This window comes from Macrotis lagotis, chromosome X (assembly GCF_037893015.1).
Source record: "Macrotis lagotis isolate mMagLag1 chromosome X, bilby.v1.9.chrom.fasta, whole genome shotgun sequence".
NCBI lineage: Eukaryota > Metazoa > Chordata > Mammalia > Peramelemorphia > Peramelidae > Macrotis > Macrotis lagotis.
Window position 1 is genome coordinate 522903148 of NC_133666.1, and position 13041 is coordinate 522916188.

Consider the following 13041-nt stretch of genomic DNA (forward strand, 5'->3'; position numbering starts at 1 on the left):
AGCTCAGAAGCACCCCCAAAACAGGCTTAGGCTGGGAAAATGAACAAGCAAAGAAACAAGAGGAAGACCATTGAGAAATATTTTGCAAATGAGCCCAAGAAGGATCAAAATACTCAGTCTGAAGATGAGGAAGCACAAGCTCCTGCATCTAAAGACTCCAAGAAAAACAGAAATTGGGCTCAGGCTATGACAGAGCTCAGAAAAGACTTTTGAAAATCAAATGAGGGAGTTGGAAGAAAAACTGGGAAAAGAAAGGAGAGAGATGCAGGAAAAACATGAAAAGTCAGCAGCTTAGTCAAGGAAATCCAAAAAAATGCTGAAGAAAATAGCATGCTAAAAACCAGCTTAGGTCAAATGGATAAAACAGTTCAAAAAGTTAATTGAGGAGAAGAATGATTTAAAAAGCAAAATTGGCCAGATGGAAAAAGAAATAAGAAAACTCTCCGAGGAGAACAAATCCTTCAGACAAAGAATAGAATTCAGGGAGATTGATGAATTTACCAGAAATCAGGAATCAATAATTCAAAACCAAAAAAAAATGAAAAATTAGAAGAAAATGTGAAATATCTCATTGAAAAAACAACTGATATGGAAAACAGACTTAGGAAAGATAATTTAAAAATTATTGGAATACCTGAAAGTCATGATCAGGTAAAGAGCCTTGACATCATTTTCAAAGAATTACTACAGGAAAATTGCCCTGATATTCTAGAAGCAGAGGGCAAAATAGAAATGGAGAGAATCCACCGATCCCCTTGAGAAAGAGATCCCAAAAACCCAACCCCTAGGAATATTATAGCCAAGTTCCAGAACTCCCAAGTCAAAGAGAAAATATTACAAGCAGCCAGAAGGACACAGTTCAAATATCATGGAGCTGCAGTTAGTATCACACAGGACTTAGCAGCAACTACATTGGAAGCTCATAGGGCTTGGAATACAATATACTGGAAGGCAAAAGAGCTTAGAATGCAGCCAAGAATGAACTACCCAGCAAGGCTGAATGTCCTCTTCCAGGAAAAAGATGGACTTTCAATGAACCTGGGGAATTTCAAATGTTCCTTTTGGAATGGCCAGAGCTGAACAGAAGGTTTGATCTTCAGATACAGGACTCAGGTGAAGCATGGAGATTGGAGGACAGGGGGGAAATATGAGGGACTTAATGAGGATGAACTGCATGTATAGAAAAATGATACTGATAATATTCATATGAACCATCTCAGTTAATAGAGCAGGTAGAGGGAGCTTTTATAGTTGAAGCACAGGAGAAAGCTGAATTCGAAGATAAAATATGGTGTAAAAATGGAGTCAATAGGGAAAAAAAGGGAAATGGAAAGGGAGAAAGAAAAAAGAGAGGGGTAATAGTCCCAAGATATTTCACATAATAAGATTTTTTTTTTATTACAATGAGCTATTGCAATGATATGGAAGGGGGGAGGCAAGGGGGAATGAGGGAACCTTTGCTCTCATCAGAGATGGCTAGGAGAGGAAACAGTAAATATACTCAGTGGGGTATAGACATCTGGAGTAAGAAGGAGGGGGGGAGCAGGGGGAAGGGGTGGGGATCTGAATAAAGGAGGAGAGGATGGACCATGGGGGGAGAGTGGTCAGATATAACACATTTTCTTTTTTACTTCTTGCAAGGGACTGGGATTGGATGGCCTGCCCAGGACCATAGGGCCAGGTGGATTCTGGGCCTAAGAGGTGGTGTGGGGGCTCAGGGCTTCTTGGCCCCAGGGCCAGGGATCTGTCTGCTGCGCCACTCAGTGACCCTACAGCAGAGTCAGAGTGAAAGGAGAGAGAAAATATAGTACATGGTAGTGGAGAAATAAGAAAGGAGGGAGTTGCGATCAGCAATGGCAACATTGGAAAAATATGGAAGTAACTTTTGTGATGTACTTATCATAAAGAATGTGATCCACCCATGACAGAGTTGTTGGTGTTGGAACAAAGACTGAAGCACATTTTTTGTTATTATTATTTGGGGGAGGGTGCAGGGCAAGTGGGGCTGGGTGGCCTGCCTGGGGCCACATAGCAGGGTGATCTTTGGACCCAGGTGCTCCTGGCTCAAGGGCCAATGCTGTCTGACACCCAGCCACCCCTACTATTATTACTATTTTATTTTACTTTGGGTCTTTTTTTTCTCTTCTTTTTGGTTTTTGCAGGGCAGTGGGGATTGGGTGGCTTGCATGTCACATGGCTGGGTCATTATTGGGTTTACAAGGCTGGATATGGACTTGGGTGCTCATGGCTCCAGGGCTGGTGCTTCGTCCATTGTGCCACCTGGCCGTACCTACAATTATTACTATTATTATTTTTTTAATTTTAATTTTTTTTCTCTCCCCTTTACTTTTTTCACCCAAGCAAGTCTATCTACATTCATGGGGGGAGGGGTATTTTGTTTACTTGTAAACAAGAATATTTTATTAATGTAAAAAAAAATTTGTACAAAATGAGAATAAAAAAATTAAAAAAATAAATAAAAAAGAAATGTTATTTGTCTTCTAACTGTTCCAAGCACAATTTGGTCACTCTTTTCCACTGTCCAAAATCTGAGTACTCTCATTTGTTTTTTTTTTTATTTTTTTAATCCACTGTAAAAACAATTAGCTCTTACTCATTTTAATAAATGGTTTCTTTGTGGCAGTAAAACTGTTCCTCCACTGATGTTTCTTATAATACATAAAAATGTCTTGACCATGCCAAGTAAAGCTTTCACAAGAATGCTCAGGATAAGGAAAGAATTTATTGAAAATATGGTTTGTGAGTTTAGAGGACTAATCAATTTGATCAATCAACAATCGTTCTAGGCCCTGTGCAAGGTTCTTTAATGATGGTAAAGGGATTGTTGAATAAAATAGATTGAATTGTTATCTGGGACTTTGATTTCATACAAAGGACTCTGTACCTCAGACAAAGAATCTCTATGGAGTGATTAAGTCTCACATTTTCACAGATTAATTGAATTGGTACATGAACTTTTTTCCCTAACTCTATATGGAAAGCATAGATATATCTATTGATAGTTATTGAGGTAAATGATGACATAGGGGCACCCCACAGGCCTGGGCATCCTTCACATCAATCATGAAGATTAGTGATTAAGTCTTGTGGATAGCTTGTCTCATGCTACTGATGTGCATTGGAGTCATCCCCCTTGATCTTGGCTTGTGAAAGGGAGCAGATAGAAGTACCACAGGTATGAGGAAAGACCTGAGCATAGAACAAAACAACCATCCTGGGTTTGGAGAGACTTGTCTTTCATATAGTGTACATTATCCATTCCCTCAGTTCCATAGAGATGACCACTGAGAAGCAATGGTAGTCTTCTGGACTTGAGAGTTAGCAACTGTACAGAAGGTTTAGGAGCTTCTGAACCCAAGTCGTCTGGAGGACTGGTGAGAATTTCTCTGCTAAGTTCTTCATATGACCCCAAAGCTCAAGGAAGGGATTGAACCACTAATCAAAAGACCCAAATCTGGACTTTTCCCTGCTCTCTTTTTCCTTTTTGAATTGGAGCTAGTCTGTTGAGAAGGGATTTACCTCTAAGGAAACTCCAAATACATTTCCCTTCTGAAAGGGTGTCCAAACTTTGATCTAACTGTCCTACCTGAGCTAGAAAGTAGCACTCTTCTAAGGCAAAGATACTGACTTTACTCCAGTGGTTCCTTATCACCACTAATCTTCCAGCATTCAGAACCAATCCAGTCTTACTTGATCTTACACTGTACCACCTATGCTGGCATCCAGTGACTCTGACCTCCTTGTTATTGTAAAAGCTTTTAGTCATTTCCATTAGTCTCATGCCCTTGAACAGAAGTATTTTCTTATAATAAATCTTTTCTGTTACATTTAAAATATTTTTCTTTTCTCCCTTAAATAATTTGTGAAATGCTTTATTTACCTATCATAAGGTGCCACAAGATGCTGCTGATTGGTTGTGCACTCTAAACAACCCTGAAAAGCAATGAAAACTGCAAGAAATGCGTATTTCTCTCTTATACTTAATAACTAATTGTTAGAGTTTTTCCCCCTTTCTACATCCTCATCCAGAAATCAGTGTAGAAATGTCTCTTAAAGTTTTGCCCAGGACAAGATCTAATCAGATAGTAAAAGAAATTCTAGTTTGAGCTAATGGGTATAACCTTGCTCATTGTGTTTGTTCAGACAGGTCTAGGAAAATGTCTTTTTGTCCAAGACAGGTGATATGGAATTAATGTCTCTTTGATCAAGATTTGTGTGAGACCTAAGTCATATCCCCCCAAGACCTTTCCATTGTAGCAGTATTTTCTCTACCTATTGGGATGGCATTGTCTTTTTAGTTTAATAAACGACCTACAGGAGAAAGAAAGAAAGAAAGAAAGAAAGAAAGAAAGAAAGAAAGAAAGAAAGAAAGAAAGAAAGAAAGAAAGAAAGAAAGAAAGAAAGAAAAAGAAAGATAGACTAACATAGAAAAAAAGAGAGAAAAGAGAAAGAAATTCATCACCCTGCATGGTGTTGAATGACTGTCTATCTATCCAAATTTCATTAGATTGATCCTCAGACACCAGCCATGTAGTCCCTTACCGAAAGCCCATTAGCTAAAGCTTTTTTCCCAACTTGGAGTGACCTACTAAAGCCTGCAATCATAGAACATGGCCTTTGAGAACTCCAAGTCACCTCCACATAGGGAAGAGGAATCTGAGAAGGACAGAAGAGGTTTGTTGAGTATGTAAGTAAAACAGTGAAGTATGTCAGTCCATCAAAAGTACTCTTTATCTTTCTGCTTGTCACAAGGTAGGACATTCCTGAGAACAAAGTTCCTTCAGTTTCTTTATCCTCCACAGTCATTCTACATTAAGAAAAAAATTGGATCAACCTTGATGGACTTGCTCATTCCATCAGTGCAACAATCAGGGACAATTTGGGGCTCTCTGCAATGGAGAATACCATCTGTATCCAGAGAAAGAACTGTGAAGTTTGAACAAATACCAAGGATTATTACCTTTAATTTAGGGGGGAAAAAGATATCTTATTGCCTAATCTTGCTATCTCTTATACTTTATGTTTCTTGCTTAAGGATATGATTTCTCTCTCATCACATTCAATTTGGATCAATGTATACCATGGAAACAATGTAAAGACTGACAAACTGTCTTGTGGGGGGTGGGGGAGGGAAGGAAGATTAGGGGAAAATTGTAAAATTCAACATAAATAAAATCTTAAAAAAAAAAAAGAAAAACTTGGGCCATTTCAGACTTTTATTAGTTACATATGAACAAGAAAACTAACTTTAAAAAACCAACAACTAGACATTTCACATTTTATAGCTGGGCAACTTTATAGTAAACAAGGAAGTTCATTTGTGGTAATAGTGAGCAAATGGGCTAGACTGACAAGAATAAGAAGCGTTTCGTAAGCCATGTTCCATAGCCCCAAGAAAAATGTCTCTTGAATGTGTGGTTCTCCAAGGGTTATTGGTAAGAAGTTCTTTTGTTTGTTTTTATTAAACCACACTTCACTGTCACAAAATGGAGTGAAATTACAAAATGCATGTGATTTGCCAAGGGAAACCATGATTCTATATCAAGAATATTGACTTCTTGTGTTGACACATGTTTTATTCTCTATCTTGTTTTTCTGCTAATCATCTGTGAGAAGCTAGAGATTATAAGCCATCTAATGTTTCATAAATATAGGTGGTTGCAATTAATCAAAATCTCTCAATTCTGAGAAAAGAACAACTCCAAACCTACTTGCTCCCCTTTCAACTTGACTAAAACTCTTTCTCCCTCCCTACAATTCCCTTTTCCTCCAATTAGAAATCAGATTACCTAATTTTAGTTTATATTCTGCTAATTGTTTTCTTTTAATTAATTGCTATCATTTGATATTTTTAATTTTTTTATTTTTTATTTAAGGCAATGGGGTTAAGTGACTTGCCCGAGGCCACACAACTAGGTAATTAAGTGTATGAGGCCAGATTTGAACTCAAGTACTCCTGACTCCAGGGCCAATCTCTATCCACTATGACACCTAGCTGCCCCATTTGATTGTTTTTAATACATAAAAATTTGTGTTTCTGTATTCAGGATCTTTGAACTGCCTGGGGAATTTATTGAACCATTTATTTTGCCTATTCGTAATAAATTGTTAAATTGGGATTGTTTTCTGTTATAAATTATCCACCACAATATATGATTTGTTGGTTAGTATATCTATTACTGTTCTTTCACCCTAGTCTTTTGCTTCCCCCTTTATATGCTCTAGTCTTCCTTCCCCTGGCCATAAGGGATGAGCTCCTGATTCTTCTACCCACTGGGAACAAAAAGTGAGAGCTAATCCTTTCAAAGCAGTGTTTTTCCTACTTTGATTTCATGGGAAATGATAAGTCTATCATCTATATTGTTTCAAAGAGATTTGGGAAATTTTCTCATAATTTAGGGAGTTTCAATGAAAAAGTATCCAGGCTACAAAAATCAAAACTTTTTACAAATAAATCTCATGTTGTATGTCTATTATTCCTATTTCACAGAAGAGAAAACAGGCTGAAAGAGTTTCAGAGACAAGCCCAGTCATTTAGAATGCAAATCCACATTTGGAAGCCTATAAGGGAAAAATAAACACTAAGAAGTTCCTTGAGGCTAGGGATGGGGTTTTTGTTTTTTTTTTTTTAGTTTCACATATCTCTCCCTAGGCACATAATGAAGTAATCCTTGAAATATTTTCTCAAATGTGACTATTGTAGGATAACTTTTTAAAAATGGGGCAGTGTGGTAGAGCAGAAAGATGAGGAGAAAGGAAGGCTTAAATTTGACTACTCCCTTGGTAGCTCTGGTTCAGGTTGACCCTAGACGGCACATAAGAATCAAGTAAACTTACTCTGTCCTCAATGTGCTCACATTTCTATATCTAATGGGATATGTGTGGTTAATCTCTCTTTGAGCCATTTCCAGTGAAAGGTTCAAGCATTTCCCTACCACCTCCCTTGCCTCCATTGTAAAAGCATTTTTGCACTTCTTTTAAATGATAATTTACCCCTATTCTACCTCTCAGTCCCCTACTCTTAAGGCATTTTTTTTCTCATTCCCTCCCCTTTTATGATATCCCAAGATAGCCTTAGGGAGCCAGGTGGTTAGACTATTACCAAAAGGAGGCAATGCAGTATCTTCTTGGACTCTCAGAAAAGTCTAAAACTTTCCCTCTTAGCAGGGTGTAGGTCTATTTACATTTCAGACGTTTTTCAGTTGTTTTAGTGAGGTCTGACTCTTCCAAGACCCCATTTGGGGTTTTCTTGGCAAAGATACTGTGCTAGTTTGCCATTTCCTTCTCCAACTCATTTTACAGATGAGAAAACTGAGGCAAACAAGGTGAAGTAAATATGTAAGGATAGATTTGAACTCAGATTAATCTTCCTGACTGTAAGTTGTCTTTTCAAGTATTTACTTTTTTCCTTTATAAACAGTGTTAACAGCAACTCTTAGCTAGGTTGAGTGTACTAATCAGAAATGCCATTGGCTCCTCTCTCTCCCTCTATGGCTAGGTGGTGCAGTGGATAGAACACTGGCCTTGGAGTCAGGAGTACCTGAGTTCAAATTTGGCCTCAGACACTTAATTACCTAGCCTTGTGGCCTTGGACAAGCCATTTAACCCCATTGCCTTGCAATTTTTTTTTAAAAAGTCCCTAATTTACAGTCACAGAACTCAGCCCAAAGTGAAAGTGATAGCTTTTTTTTTCATTGTGAAACAAAAGATGCACTGACGCGTTCCTCACCTCACCACATGGCTAAATTAATTTTTTCTTGTTTTTCTGGTGAGGCAATGGGATTAAGTGACTTGTTCAAGATGTCACAACTAGTTAATATCAAATATCAAATGTCTGAGGTTGGATTTGAACTCAGGTTCTTCAGGCTCCAGGGCAGGTGCTCTATCCACTGCAACACCTGGATGCTCCTCATTGCTACATTAATAAAACAATTTGCAGCTCTGAATCACTGATGTTTCAATTATTATTAACATCTCTCTGAACCTCTATTTTTCTCATCTGTGCAATGGGAATAATAACATCTGTAGTAGAGACTCCATTGTGAACATCAAGTGAAATAATCTGTTTAGTGTTCTTGGCAAACTAACATTAATTATATAAATATTTGTGATTATGATCATTCTGACTAGTTGTGAACTGATGATAGTAGGTTTTTCTTTGATCTCTTTGGGATACAGACTTATTTTTGATATTACTGGGTCAAAGTGTATGCATGGTTTAAAGCTCTTTCAGCATGGTTACAAATTGTTCTGACTCCACCAACAATATATTAGTATTCCTGTTTTTCCCATAACTCATTTGTCATTTTCCTTTTCTGTCACATTAGACAAGCTGATTCTATTAGGTGAGGTTGTATCTCAGAGTTGTGTTCATTTGCATCTCTAATTAGTAGTGATCTAGAATATTTTTCAATGTCTATTGATGGAGAACTAAATCAAATTTACAAGATTACAGGTCATTCCCCAACAGATAATGGTCAAAGGATAGAAACAGGCAGTATTTGGATGAAGAAATTAAAACTATATATAGCATGTGAAAATACTCCAAATCATTATTATTTTTATTTTATTATAATTATTTTTTATTTTAGGCAATTGGATTAAGTGACTTTGCCCAAGGTCACACGGCTAGGCAATTATTAAGTGTCTGGGTCCAAATCTGAACTCAGGTCCTCCTGACTCCTGGGTCAGTGCCCTATCCACTATACCACCTAGCTGCCCCCTCCAAATCATTATTAATTAGAGAAATGTAAATGAGGTACCACCTCACACCTGTAAGATTGACAAAGATGAGCACAAAGGAAAATGATCAATGTTGGAGAGGATATAGGAAAATTGAAACAATGCAAGAATAATGATTATAAACATTGGTGGTCTTGTGAACTAATCTGACCATTCTGAAGAGCAATCTGGAACTATGCCCAAAAATCAATAAAAATGATCATACCTTTTGACCCAGTAATACTAATACTAGAACTATTTCCAAAGGAAATCATAAAAAATGGGAAAAGCCTCACATGTTCAAAAATATTTATTGTGAATGCTATGGAAGTATTATTGTTCTTTTAGAAATCATGAGTAGGCGCAGCTAGGTGGTGCAGTGGATAGAGCACTGGCCCTGAAGTCAGGAGGACCTGAGTTCAAAACCCGCCTCAGACACTTAATAATTACCTAGCCGTGTGGCCTTGGGCAAGTCACTTAACCCTATTGCCTTGCAAAAACTAACCCCCCCCAAAACACAACAGAAAGAAATCATGAGTAGTCAGAATCTAGAGAAGCATGGGAAGAATTACATGAAGCAATGCTGAGTGAAGGAAGCAGAACCAAGAGAACATTACACACATTAACAACATTGTGAGATGGTCAATTATGATGGCTTACTCTCAGCACTTCAGAGATCAAGGACAATCTTGAGAGACCTGCTATGGGCAATGTCATACACATCCAGAGAATAAAATCACAGAATCTGAATGCATATTATGTTCATTTCTTTTAGTTTTTTTCAAGGCAAATGGGGTTAAGTGGCTTGCCCAAGGCCACAGGGCTAGGTAATTATTAAGTGTCAGAGACTGGATTTGAACCGAGGTACTCCTGACTCCAGGGCCAGTACTTTATCCACTGCATCACCTAGCCGCCCCCTATGTTCACTTTAAAAAAAAAAAGCTTCTCCTATGTTTTTCCTTCCTAGGTCATGGTTTTCTTTCTTTCCCCTTAGTTGCAACTCCTCTTACACAAAATGACTAATATGTAAATATATTAAACACATATGTACATGTAAATGCCATAGGGAGATGGGAGGGAAGGGAGGATGGTAGAAAAATATGTAACTCAAAAATTTGCGAATGGATGAGTGCTGAAGAATGTAATTGGAAAAATAAAATAAAATTTAAATAAAAAAGAGCCCTTTATCACAGAAACTTGCTGTAACCCCCCCCACACACACCCCAGTTTCCTGTTTTCCTTCTAAATTTGATTGTATGAGTTTTGTTTGAGCAAATGATTTTTTAATTTCATGTAATCAAAATTGCCATGATCATCTCTATCTCTTGTTTGGTCATAAACTCTTCCCTTATCCATAGATCTGATAGGTGCATTTTTCCATGTTCTAAGGGACAACTTTGAGAACAAGGGGACCTTTTCTTGTTCTTCAACTCATACCTTGACCTGTGTCTGAGTATCTATCTATTTTAGGAATCCATAAGTCGAGCCCTCTTCACATTTTTAAAAATTCTGCTTTGTTCACAAAGGGAAAAAATTTAGGATAGCTTGTTCTAGGGAATACAGAAATCTGTGAGATTCCAGATACACTAAAATTGAAATAAAAACCAGAGAAAGTAGGGGGGAAAGGCAAATGTTGACAGTGGGTGGGTATGATAGATATGCAAAAAAAAAAAAGACAAAGAAGGGAGGGGTACTAAAACATTTAAAGTATGCAAAAAGAGCAAAGAAAATTCGAAAGAGGAGCAGATTTACTAAGTGCTATCATGTTAAATTTAACAAACACAAGGTTCACAGTTTAATATTTAATACTCTTCCAATTTCCTTTGCAAACCAAAAAATGTTCATATTTGTTGATATTTATTAAATTTATAATAAAAAACCAAGAGAAAATAAAAAAGTAATACAGGATATTGTTCCAGTAGCAATATTAAAAACAAATAAATTAAAAATCTTTGACATGGTATTCTGAGGGTCCAGATCTACAGTATTTTTACAGATGAGAAAACTTAAGATTCAGAAATATAAAACAGTTTATCTAAGGACTCCAAGGGAGTTAAATAGCAAGGAGGGAATTTGAACCCCTATCCTCCAATTCGTTTCTTTTCCTACTATTTCCACCGCAACCCACCATGCTCCATCTGTGAGGGGAAAAAAACCCTTCCAGGACCCAGGGAATCAGTGGGGAAAGCTTAAACTCACAGTATGATCGACGGCAGTAGAATCCTCTCAGCCTATATATTTTAAATGTTCATTAAACTTCATGCCGGTGAGGAAATGCAAAACTTGATCACTTCAATTAAAAATGTTTTCTGCAGTGAAGAGGATGTGGGTAAATTATATAGACCTTATGGCAAAGAAAGCCCGTTAAGATGAACAATGCCTTTTAAGGGTACCCACGCCTTGGTAATTACAAAGACTGCCCCCACCCCCAAAGAATTCTGGAGCCAAGTACGATCTGGCTTTCCAACCCCCTCTCCTCTCTCCCTGTTCCTTTTTTACCCCCTACACTAGCCATCTCTGCCCGCATTTAAACCTGTCGGAGCTGGCCAAACAACTCTGCACTTAAAACAAACACGCTTCCGTTTCAGATCTAAACTCAACTTTGTTTTTTCCACCACTGATGTTTTCATGTAAATGAATAGTCTTACAGATTCTCCCCTAGTTCTGGTTTTTGAGTTTTGGTTTTTAAATCTGTAAAACAAGAAAAACAACGAAAAGCTGGAAACCCATAGTAAAAACAAAGATGTAATTCTTTAGTTACCAGGTTGGAATTGCACCGGAGGCCAAGGCTGAGCTGTCCCCACTTTCTTTCTCTTCCCATTAGGCTGTAGAGGTAAGTAGATCCGGGAAAGGTTGATTCTCTCTTTGCTTCCTTCCAGTCAGGAGCAGGCTCTGCCCTCTGCTACTACTTTTCTATGAGATCACAGCACCACTGGGAAGAATTAGTGGTGCATAAGAAATACACCTTTAACCAGCTGAGGCAGATGGAGGAAAAAAATCTAAACATACACTTGTGTCCAGCTTTCTTATTTTACAGATGTACTCCCCAGAGCAAGGGTCCACAGGATAAAGATATTTGTCTGGCATTCCTAAAAGATGCCTTTCTTCTCTTTTGAAGTAGGATCATGTAATGTTGGAGCTGCAAAGGACCTTAGAATCTTTTAAACCAATTTCCTAATTCTGTAGATGAAGAATGGCATAGATGATATCTCACTAATTACAAGGAGACACAAGATGGATTGTTGTTGAGTAGAGCACTAGCTTTGGAGTCAGGAAATTCTTTCCTCTACTTACCCATTTGAAGGGTAAACTTCGATAATTCCCTTTAAATCTTCAATGCCTAGCTTTCTTAAGACATCTCTACGAAAAGGGTAAAAAAAAAGACTTATTTCTACCAGAGCAGGCACTGAAGTGCATCCCTTGTGAGTTTCTTTACTTCACATTAGTTTTCTATACTAAGGAAGTCAGGAGTCAAATTTAAAACAGCTGTAATACATAAAGAAAAAGAAAAGTCTTTCAGCTAGAACCTGAAAATTCATTTAAGAAATGCCTCTTCTGGGGCAGCTAGGTGGTGCAGTGGATAGAGCACCTGCCCTGGAGTCAGGAGTACCTGAGTTCAAATCCAGCCTCAGACACTTAATTACCTAGCTGTGTGGCCTTGGGCAAGCCACTTAACCCCATTTGCCTTGCAAAATCCTGAAAAAAAAATGCCTCTTAACCTTACCCCCCACCCCAGCCAAGAATATTCTGGATTGGAAGATGATCTTAAAAAATTGCACATTACTTTTATTCCTCAACTCAGTAGTTTATGTTCAATAATTTATAAAAAAGGGAAACCAAGTTTTACAGTGGATAGAATACTTGGTCTGAAGTCAGGAAGATCCATCTTTCTGGAGTTCAAAATTGACCTCAGACACTTTCTAGCTGTTTGACCCCTGGCACCTGTTTGCCTGTTTCCTCATCTATAATATGAGCTGCAGAAGGACATGACAAACCCCTCCAGTATCTTTGCCAAGAAAACCCCACATGGAGATACAAAGATTTAGACACAACTGAAAGGACTAAACAACAAGAAGAAAATTTATAAAAGAGTTGGCCAAACCCTTAGTCAACATCTAATAGAGACAATTAGAAGAGGTTAGCTTTTTTAACCTGGATAGGAAAGAATATAAAAAACTATTTTTCTACCCTGACAAAAATTGATTCACAGCACATGCCAGTCTATTATAACTAACTAAGGGCTGTGTGTGTCCATGTACTTTTAGGTAACTACTATTCTCCATTAAAGATTGAATTCCA

The 13041-nt window shown here is 37.7% G+C and overlaps 1 protein-coding gene across 3 annotated transcripts in view; it reads right to left on the reverse strand.

Annotated features, from left to right (window-relative positions):
- The window catches only part of LOC141503010 (N-acetyllactosaminide beta-1,6-N-acetylglucosaminyl-transferase-like), a 146861-nt gene extending 135178 nt beyond the window's left edge, over positions 1–11683 (reverse strand). Inside the window, exons 1-2 of one of the 3 annotated variants that reach the window (XM_074208080.1) lie at positions 11504–11683; positions 10942–11051 (exon numbers count right to left, since the gene is read on the reverse strand). The gene's annotated coding sequence lies outside the window, so the exon portion shown is untranslated. Of the gene's footprint in view, positions 1–10941; positions 11439–11503 lie in introns of those variants that run through there. The other 2 variants (XM_074208081.1, XM_074208078.1) reach the window with 2 other exon arrangements.
- Between the last annotated feature and the right edge of the window lie 1358 nt (positions 11684–13041).